Genomic DNA, 8,986 nt, shown 5'->3' on the forward strand with positions numbered 1-8,986 from the left:
GCTGGGATTACAGGCATGCATCACCACGCCCGGCTAATTTTTGTATTTTAATAGAGACGGTGTTTCACCATGTTGGCCAGGCTGGTCTCAAGCTCCTGACCTCGCGATCCACCTGCCTCAGCCTCCCAAAGGGCTGGGATTGCAGGTGTGAGCCACTGCGCCCGCCCAATCGCTTGTTTTAAATGGTGTCTGCCAGGTGACTTTTTCGCATTGTTATGTTGGGGGGATATTTTGGGCCTTTGTAAACAAATAGGAAATATTCGAGGAAGAGAAGGGGAGGAAGGAAATTAGCTCACTCACTCCCTTGTTTTTGATCTTATCATGCATCATTGCAAATAAGTAAACAAATCAGCCTGGCTTCTGGGCAAAATCCAACTTTCTGTGTCCCCTGCGAAAAGGAAAAGGCTGTATCACACAGTGACCACTGGGGGGCAGCAGAGGATTGGGATGAATCAAAACTCAACTCCAGGAGAAAGGGCAGTTGGCTGCGTTCTGGGTAAACTTACCGGGACGTAAGCTCCGCATCTGCTGGGGTTCTGGCGTCTTCCATGAGCCAGGCTATGGAAGTGGAGGTAGGGAGTCTTAGTTGCACCTGGCTCCCAGCCTGCTGCTGCGGTTACCAAGCCGTATGGACGCGCCACCTTGAAAACAGGAGCTGTCGTCTCGGGAGGGCTTCACGAGGTCTCAGAATCCCCTTCTGAGACTGGCTAGAAAATTCCTGGGTGCTGAGGGTGTATCTCTTTGGAGATTGATTGCAACCTCCCAAAAGCAGTTCTGGAAGATATAAGCCAAGGAGGAATTTGCTAGAAGGTTATGTGGATGTTCATGAGATCAAAAAGAAAGGAGAAGCAACTGGCAGCTTCAACAGGTCTTAAAAGCGAAAATCACTGAGGACAATGCACCGGGTGTCTCCCCCAGGATGTCTGAACTTTGACTGCTTTCAGTCTCACCCTTCAGCTCAGGATTCAGAGTCTAAGGAGAAAGTGTTGGATGGGGTCAGCAGGGTACAGGGTACGGTAGGTTAATTTTTGCTCACCCCCAATCAAATTCATTCCTCATTTTTTCTTTTCTTTTCTTTTCTTTTTTTTTTTTTTTTGAGACGGAATCTCAGTGTCGCCCAGGCTGGAGTGCAGTGGCACGATCTTGGCTCACTGCAACCTCCACGTCCCGGGTTCAAGCGATCCTCCTGCCTCAGCCTCCCAAAGAGCTGGAATTTATAGGCGCCACCACCACGTCCAACTAATTTTTGCGTTTTTATTAAAGATGAGGATTTCACCATGTTGGCCAGGCTGGACTTGAACTTCTGACCTCAGGTGATCTGCCTGCCTTGGCCTCCCAAAGTGCTGGGATGACAGGCTTGAGGCACCGTGCCTGGCCCTTCCATCAAATATTTATTGAGCAATAAATACATACTGGGTTCTGTGTGCCTAACCAGTGGTGTGAGATGCCATTTGAGACATTCAAGTGGAGGCATCCCAGCTCCTCCCCGGGACCTAGGAAGCCCGCATCCCATTACTCTGCAGCCTTCCTCAACCTCCTGCCCTGCCATTCACTCTGCCAGCAACACCAGCCTCCTTACCACTCCCCCCACCCCCAACACGCTGAACTCATTCCCTCCCTTCCCACCTGGAACAGCTTCCCTCAATATGTGAGGCCCACCCACACAGAGACAGTATTTAAAGCCACAAGAGGAAGATCACTCCTCCAAGAGAATCAGGGTGTTATTCCAAAAGAAGGCAGGATGGATGCTGGATAGCAAAACCCCACAAAACGTCCATGACAGGATTCCAGGAGGGGCCCACAATCTCACAATAGGCTGAGAACAACTCTCAGCCCTCTTGAGAGCCTCTGTGTGAGTGCACATATACTCATGCATATATGGTACTGTGGCTTTGGAGACCTATGCGTATTCAATGCATTTTACATCGCAGCCCAATATCATAAATGCATGTGTATATGTGCACTCACACATACACTGAAGTGAAAATTTTGCAAAGCTATATTTATCTTTATTACATCATCACTCCTGATGTTTCAGATTTTTATCCTGGTTCATTAGGAGAAAAAAAAAAAAAAAAGGCAAGCGCGATGGCTCACGCCTGTAATCCCAGCACTTTGGGAGGCTGAGGTGAGCAGATCACCTGAAGTCAGGAGCTTGAGACCAGTCTGGTCAACATGGTAAAACCCCATCTCTATTAAAAATACAAAAATTAGCCAGGCATGGTGATGCACGCCTCTGATCCCGGCTACTCAGGAGGCTGAGGGGGAGAATCGATTAAACCCAGGAGGTGGAGGTTGCAGTGAGCTGAGATTGTGCCACTGCACTCCAGCCTGGGCAACAGCAAGACTGTCTCAAAAAACGAAACAAAACAAAAGACCAAACCACACACGAAAAACCAAACCAAACCGGGTATAACTCACCAATTTGATCTCCACAGGGCTCCCGGGTGCCCCTGCTCCACCCCGCAGCCACAACTCTTCCCCTCACTTGTTCTATCTTAACAAGCACCTAATTGACCCCCTGCTCCTGTTTCTTCTGGTGTAATCCGCCCTGCCCGAACACAGCTTTCTAAAGCCCAGCTTTGATTACATCAAAAACCTTTGGTGGCCTCCTGCCTGAATTCCAGTTTCTTTGGAATTCCTCATCACTCCTCTGGACATTTTTTTCTCCTCCCTGGCACAGCACCTTCCTTCCCATGATCACCGTAAAGAACGCCTTCTCTGGGGGGCCCTCCCCACTCCCTCATGCCCTCAATGTTTGCTGAGCATGTGCTGTGATAGATTTGGGAACTCCATTTCAACAAGACACATGATAGCTACTCACTCGCAGACCTTGTGGGAAAGATAGATTTGCAAACAATTACTATAAAGTATGGTGGGGAAGTTGGGTCAAATAATCTACCCAGGGAGCACCCAGGAAGGCTTCCTGGAAGAAGCGCCAATTAAGACGAGTGCTGAAGAGGAAGGTGTCTCCCGGGCGACACTGGCAGCGTCCAGAGACATTTTTGGTTGTCAGGATTGGGCTGGGGTGCTCCTGGCACGGAGTGGGTGGAGGCCAGGGACGCTGCTCAGCACCCTGCGGTGCCCAGTATGGGCTCACCCTGGAGAATTATCTGACACCCCACACCATCTGTGGTATCGGCAGTGCCGAGGGGTAGAAACAACTCTTGAAGGCTTAGTCCAGTGCTTTCTGTATATTGATCTTCTTTCGCACAACACTGTGAGGTATTTGTATTGTCTCTTTTCCAGAGGGAGAAACTGATGAAGGTAATTTACTTGAGGGCACAGTGGAGCTGACTCTCAAACCTGCGCAGTCGAATCCTCGCCACTCTGCCTCTCCTGGCCAAGGAGGAGCTGGGGAGTAGCAAAGAGGAAGGGGAGAAACGGTCTGATTATGGCCATTTTGAGGCAGGGCCAAGGGGTGGGGCAGGGCAATGTGGGTAGACGGAAGGTGCTGCCCACGCTGTGGTGGAGACATGGGCAGGAGGTCTGGACGGCCAGATGCCGGGCTGCTGTCTTGCTCTGCCGAGGGCCAGGCACCCAGGAGCTCTGAGCAGAGGTGAAGTCAGCAGCTTGTGGAGGTATTTCCATCGTGGGAGTGGCTGAGGTGACTGAGGGGGTAGAAGGAGGAGAGGAGTGGGCAGCACCCAGGCGCAGAGGAGCAGCAGCCAGAGGCAGGAGGAAAACAGGGGTGGTGGGGGGTAATCCAGGTGGAGCTTCTCCCCTTTCTTTTTTTTTTTTTTCTTTTGAGACAGAGTCTTGCTCTGTTGCCCAGGTTGGAGTGCAGTGGCACAATCTCGATCACTGTAAGCTCCACCTCCCAGGTTCAAGCAATTCTCCTGCCTCAGCCTCCCCAGTTGCTGGGACTACAGGTGCCTGCCACCACACCTGGCTAATGTTTGCATTTTTAATAGAGACGGGGTTTCACCATGTTAGCCAGGATGGTCTCGATCTCCTCACCTCATAATCCACCCACCTTGGCCTCTGAAAGTGCTGGGATTACAGGCATGAGCCACTGCGCCTGGCCCGCATCTCCCCCTTCTTAGCATGCTGGTAGCTGCAGTGCGTGGGGGTCCCCTCCCATCTTGCACTGGAGTTCCTGCCACCAGACAGTTTGTGAAGGCAGGGACATCTCTGGGGCTCCCCACCCCTCCTTGCTGACATCTGCCTGGAGGTCAGGGCTGTAATTGCAGCTCTACCATCACCGAGGACCCAGCCTCCTCTGACTCATTGCTTTCCCATCCTTATCATGGGGCTTCCACCTTGAGGTCCACTGTGGCTGCTGTGCTCCAGCCATCACATCAGCATTCCAACCAGCAGCCTTGCTTTTCCCACGTGTACAGTGGGGATTACCTCTACCTTAGGTCATCAAAAAGAGGAGACGGGACAGAAGTGTAGCGTGGAGGCTGCTGTGATGACGGCCAGTACCCCCTTGAGATGCTTGGTAAAACCAAGTTTCCCCTTTTTTTTCTGAGGCAACTGCACCCTGGGGACCTGCCCAGAGGGCTTTGGAGGCACATGATGGCCTGAGGAGCTCAAGCGGGCTCCTCTTTCCTGGGGCACCATCCCCCATGCTCTGAGCTCCCGCTTTCCCCAGCCTGTCAGGCCCCGTGGGCAGGGCTTGGGTTTCCTGCTCTGGGCCCTGCAGTCCACACCGGGCCTGGCTCTGCGGCGGTTGGGGAGGTGGGGAGTTGGTACTTGCCTAATTTGACTCAGGGGTCTCAGCTGGAGGAAGGTCTGAAATTGTGACCCAGCAGGGGATGGGGCGAGTGGATTTCCTGGCTGAAGTTGGCACCGTCAGGACCCAGTGGGGTCCTGGAGTCCCAGCCCAGGGAAGGGAGGGGCGATTCTAGTGTCGCCTGGGACAGAGAGGCCTGGACTGGGGCAAAGGCTGAGTGTCTCTGGGGGCATACGGGGCACTGGCCTGGCACTCGGGAAACAGATTTAGGGGCAGCTGAGTGAGAACTGTACTAGCCTTTGTGGGCCACCTCCCTCCCACAGGTGGGCCCTGCCGGGTTCCTGAGCCCATTGCTGTCCTCTGCAGAGTTTCTTCAAAGTCCTGTAGCCCCGCACCACAGTCCCCTGAGAGGGAATGGCAGCAACAGCACGCTTCCTGGCCCCTACCCGAATCCCACCGAGTCAGGCTCCCTGTGGATGGGGTCCAGGAATTTTTTGAGCAAGCCCATGCACTGATTCTCAATGATTCTGAAGTTTGGCCCCAACTGTACCAAGGAAACCATGAGGACAACCAGTGGTTCGGATCCGAGACCAGTGCACCTGCTTCTCCACTAGATCCAAGTGGGTCTAGCCTGTAACAAATGCAAACAGGAGGCCGGGCCGGTGACTCACGCCTGTAATCTCAGCACTTTGGGAGGCCGAGGTGAGAGGATCGCTTGAGCTGAGGAGTTTGAGTCCAGCCTGGGCAACATAGGAAGACCCCCATCGCTAAAAAAAAAAGAAAAAAAAAAAAAAAAATTAACTGGATGTGGTGGCACCGCCTATAGTCTCAGCTACTTGGGGAGGCTAAGGTGGGAGGATCACCTGAGCCCAAGAGGTTGAGGCTGCAGTGAGCTATGATAATGCCACTGCACTCCAGCCTGGGTAATAGAATGAGACCATCTCTTAAACAAACAACAAACAAACAAACAAAAACAAAAAAAACCCAAAGTGTAAACAGGAGCCACTGACCATCCTGGACAAAGAAGTGTTTCTGTGCCATCACTGGCTCAGGGTGGGCCTTGCTAAGGAACTGAGGGACCCGCGCTCCTTTTGGAAGGCACTAGAACATCCCCAGGGAGCCTGCAGGCAAGTGCGGGGGGCACCTCTGTGGCTTCTCCTCTGGGTCTCGAGTGGTTCAAGCCTGGCAGGCTGGTGTCCCAGGGCAGGGGGGGCAGGGCCTGGAGTGTGGACAGCGAGTCCAAAAGTGGGCACGCTCAGTGTTTACTGCTGTGAAAAACGAGACCAGGCCTGAGAGGCTCGTGGCTTTGCTGCCACCTCTGTTGCTCCTCGTGGATCGGAAAGACGGGCCGGAGCCTAAGGCAGAAACCAGCTTGTATTGGTTACCAGGAGTGAGCAAAAGCCGGGCGTTACAATCTGTTAACTGTGAGCTTCGGTGTCTCCAAGGAGAGGAGATGTATAAAGACATTCTTTCCGTCGGATTTCAACTAAGGTTTGGGCTATACGACCAGACAAACAGTGATTGTTCCTGACTTTTCGTTTCTAAAGTGAGCACGCGTCCTTCTCCGCCTGCCCCTCCGCTCGGGCGCAGGCCGAGCGTTGCTCTGAGCTCCTGCAAGCGGGGAAGTAAGGTTTTTAAAGGCCACGTGAGCTATTAGTACCTTCTGTGTGAATGAGAACAAAACATTTGGGACTGAACATACTGCAATGTACACATTCATAAGAAACATTCTAATAACAATTAGAGCACAAAACTATTGGTATAAACATTTTTCCAAAAAGAGAAAACTATTGCATTTCGTTAGAAAGCGTGTCCTGGGCTGAGGCTCGTCTTTCTTCTCTGCAGTTGGTTTGGGGGCAGAAACTCCAGCACGCAGCTGTCCAACTGCAGCGGCCACGTGTCTCCATGGAGACAAACTCGGTGTCTCAAGTTCGGGGCTTCGAAAGTCCCGAATATTTGTCCCCAGAGAAGAGTTTTGACTTTGAAGAGGACAAGGTGGGACTCGCTGGGGGTTGGGGTGCTCCGGGATTAATTCAGAGGGAGGTGTTCTGGAAGACTCCGTGGAGCGGGACGCAGGCACTGCTGTTTGGACGACAGGCGGGATGGCTGCTTTCCGAAGTCGCGGCTGCGACACTGTTCCTGTTGGACAAACTCCTTCCACAGCCAGTGGCTTGATGGTGATGGTGAACTTGGACAGAGCCCCAGATCCTTCCTGGTGCTGACAGAACTTCTGGTTTTGAGTTTTTGGAAGACACTGCTTTGTCCTGGCACGAGCGAGCCCGTTTCTGTGGCTTGTTCTTTTTCAAGCTGCGGATCTGTCCAGGACACAGCGATTGTCAGCTGCCCCTCAAGTCCTTTGGCATCTGGAGATGGGTTCCTGCAGCACGGCCGGCCTCCCGCCTCAGCGCATCGGGGCAGGGCGGTCTGGCTCTAAAAGGCCACAGGGCACCGCACCCAGCTGGGTCCCTCCCATATGGTGCTACCAGACAAGGGCACTCCACTTTCCATTCCTGAGGGGACTCCAGGGATGCTGGCGAGCTCTGTGTCTCCCCAGTGGTGGCAGGTAGGAGGGGAGAGGCCGTCCCTTTCTATTCGGGCTCTGCCAGGTTTTTAAATTTTTAAATCATGGTGAAAATTGGTTCCAGTTGAGTGTAGGGGCCAGCGCTCTCAGCACAGCCCCTTCAGCTCTTAAAGGGACTGGGGCCAAAGTCCGGAGTTCCAGCAGAGGAAGGTTTGTCCAGAACAAAGAACCCATGGTCTGGTGTGGCCCTAGTGGCTGTACAGGGGCCTGGCACCCAGAGCACAGCTACAGTCAGTGGGAGCCCCGGCCCAGGCTTCTGTAGCTTCAACGACTGCTTTCCTTCTTGAACACTCTCTCGGCCTTCAAGGGCACGCTGACCCCGGGAGCCCCCGCTTGAGTCAAAGTAAACATCCATCGTCTAAGAGGCACTAATTTGGTGGAGCCGGTGAAGTCCAGGTTCCCAGAGCGACCGGGCGGCATCTTCTGGAACCTGGCGGAGGAGCCGGCCGGGGCTGCTAGATGCCCTGCAGGGAGTGGTTGGGATCACTGCGCTCCCGCTTCACCAGGGGCTCGCCCAGGCTGTGGGCATCCGGGCCCGCCTCGCTGCCGCGCTGCTCATCACCCATGTCGTCTGTGGAGGGAGGGGTGGGGTCAGTGTCCATCATCAGGAGGCCATGGGAGGGAGAGACGGAAGCGCATGTTCCAAGAGCTGCTCCGGCACGCCAGGCAGGGTACTAAGGACACATGGCAGCCCGTGGACCCCACCTTGGCCTCTGCTCCAGGCTGACCTGTCCTCTCCCACCTACCTGGTCACCCAGAGGTGCCCCCAGGTCGGGCCAGGCGAAAGAGCCTCTGCCCTGTGCCTCTCTTCCCCAGGGCCGATAGGCCTGGGGCCTGCTCCCCACAGGGCTGGGGCCTCTGGGGTCCTCCTCCCACCCGCGTGGAGCAGGGACGGGGCCCAGGGGCTCCTCTGGCCTGCCTGTCCCACTCTACTGCTGGGCATGGGCGCAGGAGACCAGAGGCTGCCTGGTCCGGACCTGGTGCTGAGGTCCCTGGGCAGCGGCTACCCAGAGGCCGGCAGCACTCTGAGCCCCAGCCGAGCCAGTCTGCAGTGGCGCCTGCTGCCCAGGGCCCTCACCCACTATCTGGACGCCAGATCCCAGGGCCCTCACCCCCCAGGGGCTGCCCCCATTTCCACCTGCTCATCATGAGGTGAGGCAGACAGGCCACGGCCAGGAGTACCACCCTCCTGGGAGGGCTGTGGCGGGAAAGCCGCAGACACACCCACCTTTGTCAAGCAGCGTCAGCGACAGAGAGGCGAGATCGTTGAACTGAAAGAGAAACCTGGAGTCAGGGGCGCCTGCAGAGGGGTGGCAGTTGCTGTTTGGGGGCTCTGGGGATGCTGGCCCAACCTTGCCTTGAGCCACGTCCTCCATTCACAGTAAAGCAGCTAGGGTCTGCCCTGAGAAGTGGCTCTGATGCTGCCAGGCGTCTGGGTGGGTCCCTGTCCCCTGTCCAGGCCGCCTCTGGGAACTGCTAGGGGTGGAGGGTGCTGACTGCTCGAGGCAGTGAGGGGACAGGAGCTGGTTCCCAAGGTCCCCTGGGTGTGGCTGCTCTGGGTTTTAAGGTGGCATGGAAGGGCCGTGGGCCAAGTTATCTTTGCTCCCTGAAGTCTGTGTACAGCATGAAAACCACTCCTTGGTGGCCCCAGAGCCCGGCGTCCACGCCGACACGCAGAGAACAGACAGCTGCCACAGCCTCTGCACACGCTGTGCGGCCCCGGCCAC

The sequence above is a fragment of the Mandrillus leucophaeus genome, unplaced genomic scaffold, assembly GCF_000951045.1.
Source record: "Mandrillus leucophaeus isolate KB7577 unplaced genomic scaffold, Mleu.le_1.0 Scaffold8, whole genome shotgun sequence".
Lineage (NCBI taxonomy): Eukaryota > Metazoa > Chordata > Mammalia > Primates > Cercopithecidae > Mandrillus > Mandrillus leucophaeus.